Source organism: Branchiostoma belcheri, unplaced genomic scaffold (genome assembly GCF_001625305.1).
Source record: "Branchiostoma belcheri isolate BF01 breed outbred unplaced genomic scaffold, Haploidv18h27 scaffold469, whole genome shotgun sequence".
In the NCBI taxonomy this organism is placed as follows: Eukaryota; Metazoa; Chordata; class Leptocardii; order Amphioxiformes; family Branchiostomatidae; genus Branchiostoma; species Branchiostoma belcheri.
In genome coordinates this window covers 9451-17895 of record NW_017804097.1, presented here as the reverse complement: position 1 = coordinate 17895, position 8445 = coordinate 9451, and the positions used below count along the sequence as shown (strand labels likewise).

General features: G+C 40.2%; 1 pseudogene; it reads left to right on the top strand.

Moving 5' to 3' along the window:
* Nucleotides 1–8445, top strand: part of LOC109479102 — a 43173-nt pseudogene that overhangs the window by 27629 nt on the left and 7099 nt on the right.

Here is an 8445-nt window from a genome sequence, read left to right as displayed (position 1 = left end):
AAATAATTAAGAATGAAGACAAGAAATTACAATTTTTAACAATAGATAAAAAAATTATTAAGTAAAACTGAAAAAATAACAAATGAAATACAAGGAATAGAATATCCAAATTTTAGAGAGCAATTCACTACGGGGCACTTATGGCAATAAAATTGATTTGACTTTCTTCTTTTTTTTCTCTCAAACGTCAGACNCAAAAAAGTTTGCCCAATTTGTATATTTTGTATTTTACCAGTGTCATCCTCCTGAGACTGTTGCTCTTCTTCCGACATGATGACACTGTAGGATTCTGGACAGCGAAAAAACACGTCCTTCTCCTGGCAAGCCTGTTGTCGACTCACGTATGGTACTAGACAAAAATTAATATGAACCCAGATCCCGTAATCTGAGACTAGAGAAGATTGAAGCCGCTCAGTAAGAACAATGACATCAAAACTATGTTTTTCCTTTGAGACCTCAGCCAGTTCGGATACGAAATATTGGAAATGGGAAAGAGTGTACAAAGTTATGCTGAATTTTTCACAAAATTCTGGCCAAATCGTAGATTTTACATGCAAACATTGAACGAAAATTTCTCTGTATAATTTCCCACGCGATACAATTTAGAAATCGTAATCATCTATTTTCCACCTTATGGCGCCATCTTTTTGCCACCAGCTTGTTTACTCAAATGTAATATTAAAAAAAAATACCGCTAGTTGCTTTTACATACGCCCACAATAATTGTCTTGCTGCTAAGCTGCCAGAAGATCATGTGGATTACTTTATCAGGAGGAGTTCGTTCTTTGTACATCCTGGGAGAAACATGAAAAGATTTTTTTTATTTAGATGGGAGTCGTGGATGTCTTTTCTCTCCGTATAATTCAAATCTGATTTTGTCAGTAAGACAGATGGTACTCGTAATTATGACAGTGTTTAGGGACTTTCATAACCGACCATTGACACTGACATGGTGAACATAATTTCACTACACTGATTTTATTCATTATAGAATCCATTCATTCCTCTTGATGCTCTTGCTTACCCAACATGAAATATTCCAGATGTTTGCCAATATCTGCCTTTTCTCCGTTTTGACTTACGCCCACGTGATAATAGTCTGGCTGCTAAGCTACCAGAAGATTACATGGATCATAGAAAGTCCGTCCTTTGTACAGTTTGTATGAAAGATATTCGACAGCTAAGCCAGACCAAAAGATAAAAGATGCGAAGAAAATTATTTGGATAGGAGGATTAGGGGGCCATAGTGGTCAGATTTGGGCAGATGTCACAATCTTCTTTCAGCGACTAGAAGCCCTCTTTATACATGTACATCGGTACCTCAAAACAGAAAACACTTTGTAAGGTTGTGTTAACGTTGCCAGTTTGATTGGTCTTCGTGGTGCCTGATGCGTCATTATAATGCTCCAGTGCAACATTGATTGGTGAAGTTGTGTGCCATCCTCCATAGTTTCCTCCGGCTCTCTTAGGTTACTGGACACGCCTGACGCCTATGAACGTCCTAAAAAATTGAGAATTAAAAAAAAAAACACGTTAGTGAAAAAATATACGAGTTTAACTAGAAAGGCCAATATTTGCTTTGGAGCAAATACAGCGATGGGTTCACCACATTTTACGACATGGCAGGGAAAGAATGAGAAACACGAGGGAAAACAATGATTTACATTGATATAACTATAATATGAAGTAAAATACAACTAAAAGAACAGTTGGATAGCTATTCCCTACTTTATTGGTTAGGATTTTTAATTGCATAATGCAAACTGTTGATTTTCAAAATAAAAAAAAACGTCCATGCCCCGCATTCCAATGCTGGAGCAGGAAAGCTTGAAATACCTACCAAAACACTTGAATACAGACATACTGTCAGTATGGAAATGCTCTGTGCAGGTGTTAATCAAGTTAAATCCCAACAGCCAATCAGCAAGACATGCTCTGTGCAGGTGGAAATGCTCTGTGCAGGTGTTGATCAAGTTAAATCCCAACAGCCAATCAGCAAGAAGAATAGAGGAAAGCTGCATGCCTATTGGTTGATGCCCTGCATTCCATTGTGATGACTCATGCCCAAACGTGGTAAACAAGGCACACTAACACAGCAATACATTTGCTATAACACAGCCAAAAAACTCAAATAAAACCATTCTAAAAGCCTGTATCACAATAATTTAAAAAACGCCTAGGGGTATTTGCCCACTGTACCTCCATACCAAATTTCAGGACCTTGGGCCCTAAAAATGAAGAAGCTGAATCCATTTAAAAAAATGGCAGGAGAAGAAGGAGAAGGAGGAGAAGAAACATCAGAAAAAGCAATATGGGTTCACCACCACTTCGTGGTGTGGTGAACCCATAATTACAGCAATCAATTTACTGAGTATGTTTGCTTAGTTTCCAGATGTTTTGTACTTGTAGTTTTTAAATGAACGAAAACCGATGCGCGCACAGATGTTACTTTTGTGACAACATCAAAGTGATTTTGGTTTGTATGTTGAAAAAATACAAAAGACTAACATTCGAAGTTATTGAAATTCTTGAGTAAGAACAATCAGTTTTGGAATGTTAAAAGCAAAGCAATGGATATTAAAACGAAAATGTTAAAATTAAATGTTGAAATTGTTAAAATGTAAAATGGTTAAAATGGTTAAAATTGTTGAAATTGTTAAAAATGTTAAAAATTGTAAAAAGGATAATTAAAAATATCCAGTGTACCGGGGTTCGAACTCGTAATGTCTGGACTTGCAGCCCTGCGCGTTACCAACCGAGCTATCTGGACACGTTTCCATTACTCTCTGCATTGTATGTCATATAAAGTGAACAACATGGCGGTAACGATCGCTTCAAGTACTAGTAAGGGACTTTCTAGGAGATACACTCTACAATTTTGGTGATTCTTCAGAAATCGATAACAGAATATATAATACTAGTCGGTGAAGATTGTGGAAAATTGTTGATACCGTGGCGCGCGCGCGTGCGCCGACGATACACATTACGTACCGTTGTTTACAGTACTCGCGGGGCGCAGGTCATTGACCTCCCGCTTGCGTTGTTCCAACAGAGAAGAGCAAAATATCTGCCAGTTTTTGCGTCAGATTTTCAGTGTTTGTTAAAATCATATACAGGCATCCATGCAGCTATAATTCTTCCAACTAGTTCGTAGTTAGGTGAAATGTTTATAGGAATCACACGAATCGGTATCCAGTATCAGAGTATCATGGCCCACGGCCGAGACCGCGTGGACCAGCTGCGCTGGTACGTGAAAATGGTAGTAAATAAATTAATTAGCCAACAGCCAATCAACAGCCACATCTGCAAACATGACCACACCTGCTTGTATGCCCATATTTGGGCCTTCCCCCGAATTCCTTTCTTATTACGTCACGCGCGTACGCCCCCACAGTACTTTCCTATGGGGACCACTAAAAAGCAAATAAAACGATTGTAAAAGCTTGTATCAAAAAAATTTAAAAAACGCCTAAGGGTATTTACCCACTATACCTCTATACGAAATTACAGGTAATTTCGCCCAAAAATGAAGGAGTTGAATCAATTTAAAGAAGTGGCAGGAGGAGGAGGAGAAGGAGGAGGAGAAGAAACATCAGAAAAAGCAATATGGGTTCACCACCACTTCGTGGTGTGGTGAACCCATAATGACACATCAATAAAACGAGGTCATGCATTTAAGGCATTTAACATGTTACTAATTAATCACTCAAATGACAGCAAACATGCAATTCAGCCTCCGGGCTGCAAAATGATTTTAATTAATGTTTTTTATTAATTGAATTATTAATTAAATGTTCCATGTAATTGGGACCTGAATTGCTCTGACAATTACATAATCGATTAATAAAATCATTACACGTCATTAATTATTAATATAAGATACGTTCATTTAAAATACCAGGTTTACACACAAGTTACAGGCAGGATAAAAGAGTCTTTGAACAGTAAAATATATAAGTGGCAATCTCAGTTCTCATTCAGTACTCGCACGATATGTGGTATTGCATTGTTTTTAAATCGTTCAGTTCTGGCAGTGACAGTGTTCAGTTTGTGGCTAGATCTAGTGTCTCTACCGCTGGTCTCTCCTCGAGTAGGAGGCAGCCACTGTCTGAATGTTGGGGACTTCATCAGACCGCGTCCGAACTTCAGGATCAGCTGTTCACGTCTTTCCTGGAGTGAAGGTAGACCTAGGAGACTGCATGCGTCCGAGTACCGGAATTAGTCTTTGTCAAGTATGATGCGACATGCCCGGAGCTGAATGTTCTCTATCTGGGCTATCTGGGTGGAAGTCAGTCCGGGGCCCCAGACAGGGCAGGCGTATTCACACAGGGGACGTACGTAACTTACGTACCCAGTCACCAGGTCAGACACTGGTAGTCTGAACCTTTTTCAGGTGTCGTAAGAGATGTCAGAGAATGTTGTCAGAGTTGGTGAGTTGATCCTAAAACACAGAAATCAAGATTCAGACTAAACAGTTTGGCTTTACAATATTCTGTAATAGTTTATAATACATGTATTTGCAAATACGAAAAGATGTTTCCAGAGGAATGCCATAGTCCTATACTCTACTTATATAGTATTCCTATACTGTCTACTTTTAAAAAAAAATTAGATATAACTACAATGTACAGTAGTTACAATAAAATAATTCTCATTTTTTAGTTTAGCTTATTGCACCATATGTTTTGTTCTGCTTTCAGTTCTTTTGACCATGAAAATCATCTTTTTTAACTATCTAGAATGGTTAAAAACAGTAAACTTGGTGGCATTGATCGGATAATGTACAAAACGTAAACATCATGCTCAAGGTACATAACGATTTAATCGAAAATTTCTATAGATACATCCTCTTAAAAGAAATGCAAAACAAACAGGATTTTTTTTCGTCTACATTTTCACTGGCGTAAAATTACTTTCTACAGTTGGAAACTATTTAAGCACATCGGTCATTTTACACTTCTGCTAATCACTGCAATCCAAGTTTAAAGAGCTGAATATTAGACAAAAGTTTAACTTAATAATTGTGCACGCGAAATCTTCTCATCAGTATAGTTTGTCTCTATTGATAGCAATACTGATACCACTACGAGATGGTCACAGTTGCAGAGTTGGTGCCTCCGTGTGAATTTTCATATGTTGAGTTAGGGCAGCCTTAGAGGCTGAAGAATAGCTACACTGGTCACACCTGTAGGGCTTTTCTGAAGTATGACCTTTCATATGCTTGGATATGTCTGACCTGTACGCTGTTCTGTACCCACACTCCCCACACATTTAGGGTTTCTCACCGGTATGTCTTGCTTTATGATCATCTAAGGTGGATTTCCGTGCTGTAGAATAGCTACACTGGTCACACTTGTAGGGCTTTTCTCCTGTATGGATTCTCATATGTCGGGATAAGTGGGACGTTTTAGCTGTCCTATATACCCACACTCCCCACACATGTAGGGTTTTTCACCAGAGTGTTTTGCTAGATGTTGGTCCAAAACAGATTTCCGTGTTGCAGAATAGTCACACTGGTCACACTTGTAAGGTTTGTCTCCCGTATGGGTTCTCATATGTCGGTATAAGTCAGACTGTTTAGCTGTCCTGTATCCACACTCCCCACACATGTAGGGTTTCTCACCGGTGTGTGACATTAGATGTAGGTCCAAAGTAGATTTCTGTGCTGCAGAATAGTCACACTGGCCACACTTGTAGGGTTTTTCTCCTGTATGGCCTTTCATATGTATGGATAACTGAGACTTGTAAGCCGCCCTGTACCCACACTCCTCACACATGTAGGGTTTCTCACCGGTGTGTTTTGCTAGATGTTTGTCCAAAGCATATTTCCATGCTGCAGAATAGTCACACTGGTCACACTTGTAACTTAAGGTTTTTCTCCTGTATGGGTTCTCATATGTTTGGATAAGTCAAAATTTCTAGCTGTCCTGTACCCACACTCCCCACACATGTAGGGTTTCTCACCGGTGTGTTTTGCTAGATGTTGGTCCAAAGCATGTTTCCATGCTGCAGAATAATCACAATGGTCACACTTGTAGGGTTTTTCTCCCGTATGGGTTCTCATATGTCGGGATAAGTGAGACTTTCTAGCTGTCCTGTACCCACACTCCCCACACATGTAGGATTTCTCACCAGAGTGTCTTGCTAGATGTTGGTCCAAAGCAGATTTCCATGTTGTAGAATAGACACACTGGTCACACTTGTATGGTTTTTCTCCTGTGTGAGTTCTCATGTGTACAGATAAGTGAGACTTGCGAGTTGTCCTGTACCCACACTCCCCACACATGTAGGGTTTCTTACCAGTATGTTTGACTAGATGTTGGTCTAAATTGTGTTTCAGTGCTGCAGATTAGTCACACTGGTCACACTTGTAGGGTCTTTCTCCTGTATGGGTTCTCATATGTTTAGATAAGTCAGACTTTTGAGCTGTCCTGTACCCACACTCCCCACACATGTAGGGTTTCTCACCGGTGTGTGTTGCTAAATGATAGTCAACTGGATTTGTGTGCTGCAGAAAAGTCACACAGGTCACACTTGTAGGGTTTTTTCTCCTGTATGGGTTCTCATGTGTCGGGTTAAGTTGGACCTCAAAGCTGTCCTGTATCCACAGTCCCCACACATGTAGGCTTTCTCACCTGTGTGTTTTAATAGATGTTTGTCTAGACTGTCTTTCCGTGCTGCAGAAAAGTCACACTGGTCACACTTGTAGGGTTTTTGTCCTGTACCACACCAGTTTCAGAGGCCAAGATGGCCTCAACTTAGTTTTCCGCATATTTAATAAATTATCGAAATGAGCCACGCTGGTTCACGCGAGATAAGGGCTGTCACGTGTCATTTTTCACGAGATCAAGATGGCGGACTGCATGGCAACCATTGCTTCCCTTGCTGTGGGATGTGGTTACTAAGTGGTTTTCTTGACAGGAACACCATGAATCATGTCAAAATACATGCCTAAGTAGAAACAAGACCCTTCCCTAATACAGACACCAGACACACATGGTCTTTGGGGGTTTCCCCTTGAGTAACACCCACTCATGTACAGGGGGTGCTGCCGGGAGGTCATTTCACCACATGGTCAAATCAGGGTAATTTACCAGCCATTTTCATTATTAATGCCAGTTTTGCCACTTATAATCTTACACACATCTTAAACCTCACCTATTTCACTACTTATTTTTCATAGTCATCATTTGGTCAGGATCCCAGGTTTTCTGTGAGGGTCATTCTAAGTTCGGCATATTAGACCATGTGGTCCCGGCCTGGAGCCACTTAGATGCTACTTTGATATTTGTTTGCCTAGTATTTCTGTACCCAAAGGAAGCCATTCTTCTTGAACTGATTTTTAAAACTTAGATTTACTTTGAAATTATTTATTTTTGGCAAAAGAGACTGCCTTACTGCCACTTTTGTCATATTTTGTTCCCATTTTGCCCCCCCCCCTCCTCAAAAGGCCCCACAATCTTGCATGGTGGAAAGAGGATCTGCCCAGACACATTCCTAGCTGTCACTTAAACTGCTGCAAGATTGATTGTTAGTTCTGGGATCTTTGCCCTTAGTTTCCTTAGTTTCAGACAACTTTTCCAACATGAGTCTTTTGAAAGTACACATTGAAAACATAAGAAAACTATGTCGTTTCTGTGCAGGTCCTGTTTCCACCAAAGCTCAAAAGCAGCGAAATCGCCCCCTCCTTAGATGCATTGATTTTAGTAAGGAAATTAAGGATACATGGGGGGTGAATATCGAGCTGGACAAGAGCTACAGACATCCTCCTTTTTTTCTGTTATAAATGTCGCAGTAAAATGGCAAACTGGTCAGAATGTGGGAGCAAGGCAGTCAGCTCAAAAGAGATGTGGTATAACCACAAGTTGGAGTGTAAACATTGTGAAAAGGCTGAACAGATGTCAAAGGGTGGAAGGCCAAAAAAAGTTCAGAAAAAAAAATCCACAACAAAGAAGCCCGCTGCATCCCCTACCCCATCTCCAATCCCAGGTACATCCAAGTCTTCAGGACTAGCAAGTCCAGGTGACTGTGATGGGCCTGGGACCTCCGGCCCACCTAAACAAGGAAGTTCTAGTACTTCTACAGATTCTTCTCAGTCCTTCGATCATACAAGTTTTCTAAAACTTCAAGATGACCTGGAAGACTACCCATTCGATGAAGATAGGTTTTCAGAATGCTTGCAGTCTGAGGCCTACAAGTCGTCCCATTTGCAGATCAATATTGTACTTACCTGTCATTACTAACTGTGAACATATCTTCTGTTTCATGTGTTTGCAGCAGACATTCACCCAAACTGACACTTCAACCATTAAACTGTCCTGTATGTAACCAGCAAGTGCCACAGGGTCAGGTCATTCCTTGTCAAAAAGGGTGCAGGCCATTCTACAGTGCATACCTTCAAACCCTTTTTGAGTGTAAGACCTGCAAAGACAGGATAAACCCCTG